Source organism: Berghia stephanieae, chromosome 1 (assembly GCF_034508935.2).
Source record: "Berghia stephanieae isolate SIO BIC M18660-M18661 chromosome 1, UCSD_Bste_1.3, whole genome shotgun sequence".
NCBI lineage: Eukaryota > Metazoa > Mollusca > Gastropoda > Nudibranchia > Aeolidiidae > Berghia > Berghia stephanieae.
The window spans coordinates 128,042,323-128,046,431 of record NC_088360.1 but is presented as its reverse complement, the minus strand read 5'-3'; the positions used below and the strand labels follow the sequence as shown (position 1 = coordinate 128,046,431).

At 33.2% G+C, this 4,109-nt stretch overlaps 1 protein-coding gene across 2 annotated transcripts in view; it reads right to left on the bottom strand.

The window, feature by feature from the left end:
- The window catches only part of LOC144963105 (alpha-actinin, sarcomeric-like), a 61,248-nt gene that overhangs the window by 56,662 nt on the left and 477 nt on the right, over positions 1-4,109 (bottom strand). The window lies entirely within an intron of this gene.

Below are 4,109 nucleotides of genomic sequence, written 5' to 3'. Positions count from 1 at the left end.
CTATACACCTATTTAACCTGAGCAAATGTCAGGCCTGGAAACCCCATTTCTTTATTTCTTTTGGAAACACACAACGACAGTCATTTATAATACCCAGTCAGACTGAGTCACTTAAAGAAAAAAAATAAAATATAAAACACTAACAGCAAGAACCCTGAGTGACGTGGGCATGCTGCAAAAATGTCACCACCTTAACCGATTGACTGAAGACAGGTGCGTGATATTTTGATCACTGAGCAGGTGGAAGGCGCAGAAAAGTATACTCAACGACAATGAGAGATAAATAAACAAAATATTACAACTAAAATGACAAAAAATGAGTTGAAAAGGAGAAAGTAGTAGTAGTAGTAGTAGTAGTAGTAGTAGTAGTAGTAATAGTAGTAGTAGTAGTAGTAGTAGTAGTAGTAGTAGTAGTAGTAGTGAGTAGTTAATTTATAAAACTGAGCTAATAAACATACCAAACAATGGAAATGTTTGTTTTTACGCGTTTTATGGCGGTTGCGATACATTAAGGTCATTTCAGCGCCAGTAAAAAGGAAGAAAATGGAATAGTGAAAAAAATCAAGAATTACAAGTGAAGGCAGCAAAGAAAAAGTAAGACAAAGGGAAGGGTTCAAATAGGGAAAAGATGTAAATTCCAAGAGCACACTATCAGTGTACTTAGTTTGAGATTAGTTTGAGCCCTAAATGTCTCATCCAGACACAAGCACAGGTCCCCACTAATAGGAATACCCTAAAAATATAATCTCCTGAAACTATAACTATACATCGGACTGCTTCCCTCCCAGGGCCAGGACAAAACTAAGTAAATGCATTCCAAGACAAAGACAGAAAGCAACTTTGAAAAATTGACTCCATGCCCACCATGGGAGATCAAAGACCCCTCTCAGAAACAATGGATAAATAAAACATTTAACAACAATACTAACAAGACGAAGAAGAAAAATAGTTATTGAAAAACAACAAATTAAGTATGTACCCTTCAAAGAAATCAAGCGCTACCCTAAGGATAAGAAAGCAATTTAATCTCTGGAATAAATAATACATATAAACAAGCAACACAACAAATCACAAGCTAAGCATATTTTCTATCCTATCAAGGTACTTGGCACTTGACCAGATATGAGTGAGAGGTGTGTAAACAACATGTGTGAGTTGTACCTTATTACACATAAGGATGAAGGAAAGGTAAAGAAATGTGTGTGTGTGTGTGTGTGTACACACCATACACAATATAAGAACAATATAATGGGTCAATAAACATGACAAATTAGAATTTAAAAATCGATTTTGTAAAACCAAGCGTATCACGATATGGCATATTAACAATAAATGCCAAAGCAGTGAAAGCACAAAACTTTTGTTTTGTACTAATTAATAATAATTAAAACAAAGATAATACAATGATTGATGATCCAAAGAAATCACCTAAAAAAACCTAACCAAGAGCAATAATGTTCCGTCAGCCTGATTTGTAACAGCTACAAAGTGGTCTAGAATGAACAGTAAATCTACAGTAAAGCCGAAACTTGTTAGCTTGCAAATAAAAATTTGAAAAAAAAACCCCCATCAACACGAGCTAGAAGACACTTAAAAAAATTGTTAGGCATGATACAGAAGTCACCATCATAATCTTAAACTTTTGTGTGAAAACTATCATTGGACTATCATGTGATAGACAGAACAGTAATAATCCAAATGAAAATATTATATATGTAAAGTTAGCCAAGTGAAAGAATAACCACATCAATACTCATATCAGATTAAAATGAGAAGCCATCTGGGCAGTATGCTGTAAAGGATGCCAAAAACAAAATGGAAATTAGTTCCCAGTGATATACTGGTTGTAGAAATAAAGCACTTTCGAGTGGGAATAAACCAGAGACACTTACTTAATACCAGAGAAGGGACACCCTCTAAAGCTCATTTCAGAATTTAATATCAGCCAATATGAGTAGGTATCATAAATTCAATTTTCTTTTCTTATCATATAATACACATGACAGCATGCACAACATAGTATCTTAAAAAAACACACAAACCATTCCTGTTAATGAATTATTTTTTTAAACAGAAATAAAAAAGGAGAAAAAAAAAAGACATTCATAATCAGAAGACGAAACAGACTTGACTTGAGTCTACAAGTACTCTCTTGCCAATCATTTTTTAAAGACCATAAAATACGTAACAACTTAAATGATTTCACAGGGACACACACACACAAAAATTTCCCAATAAAAATAACCACAATTTCTATTGTTCGCTTTTGTTTTCTTATCTTCACACTTTGTGATAGATAAAGATATAGTTGTGCTTATTCATGACAAGACAGGAGTCACAATTACTATCTTGGGGTTGTGAAGAAATGAGACTAGTTGTGCGATTTCATCTTAGAAATTACGAGGTTTTATATTTAGATTTCGATCAGGTGTGATGAGAGTGATTCGTCTCGTGCTTCTGATGTAGTACTGATCGATTTGCAAATATAGCAGAGGACAATTGTTTGTTTTTTGTTCCAGATATGACTTTGTCATAAACAACCATTTGAGGCATTTGTTCAGTTATCTTTTATGATTTTTAACGAGAAATAAACAATGACATAGTCAAATCTGAAATGTGAGGAAAGGAACACAAACAGAACTTAAGAAGACAAGACAAGATGTAGTATACATATATAATAGGTGATTTTTCTCTACCCAAAATGATATAGGATTGGAGCAAACATTGGTCAAAGAAAAAAAAAAGGAGCGAGAAAACAAGAGAAAAAAACAACAAACACGCATACCAATAATTGATGACTAGCTTCTTGGGAAGTTTAAAATATGGTTTTCAAGACTTGTTTAATTTCTTTCCAATCCCATTAAAACAATTCATTTCCCCTAAATATATCTATTATAGATCTTTATCATAAACAAATACATATATTCCCTTTTTGTTTAAAAAGAAAATAAGTGTGACAAAATGAAGTAACATTTTATGCAAAGAATACCAAAATTCAAAGCAGGCCTTAAAAGTGTGATTTACCAGAAAATATACTAGACTCCATTGAACATACTACTAAATCAAAGCCAAAAGCTCTAAGCCCAATAAGTATGGAAGGAGTGTATTTGGTACCGGTTTAGTCCCTTAGCCTTGGCGTAAACGGAAAAGACTAATCACAGAATTAAATAATATGTAAAGATTCCATGCCTCTTTTTTAAACAAGTGCATGAAATAAATATATATATACACACACATACATGTCATTTTTGATCCTCAGCCACCTGGCTTTATTGTGTGCGTGTGTGTGTGTGTGTGGGGGGGGGGGGGGGGTTGAATCTGAATTTCCAATTAAAGTTAAAGCCATGAATTATTGAGAGAAATAAGGTAGTTTTTCAAAAGCATACAAAACTCAGTCATATTTCAGAATTTTCTTTTTGTTTTCTCTGTCTGTTGACAAGTAACGGTTAAGGCAACTGGCCCACCTACAAATAACAGTAATAGTAATAGGAGGATACTGGATCAATGGGGAAAAGTAACCAGAATATTCTTAATAGCTTTTGTGCGATCAAATCAAGGACCAAGCATTTTTCCAATGAGAGATGTCAGTTTGTATTTTTGTCACTTTCAAACACCAATAATTGTAACATATGATGACCAGATTGTTCACGATAAAATAGATGGGCCATAGAAATATTGAGGCAGTTTCTAAGTTGAGGACTGAAAATAAAGTCCATGTCCATCCAAATGATTCAAATAGGAATTGAAATAAATTAGAAAAGTACAGTAAAATGCAAGCAGTTAAAAAAATAGTATATAATACAGATAAGGTAATTGTAATTTAAAGTAGGCCCATAAGATGTGAAATGGATAAAAGTACCCGGCTCCCTTCTTCCGTATCATTTCATTGTACTACTGGTACAACTCTACAACAGTACAAGGGGAAGAATAACTTTGTGAAACTTTTAAATAATGAATACAGGCAAAAGGAGCGTCGAATGACTACCTCGATAAACAATAACATAAAAAGTCTCAATTGTGTACAGATAATAAAACTTATGAAAACGTATTTAAAATGTAAACGATAAATGTTGAAAAGTAGTAACCAAGTCGTGTTATCCGCGATCAAG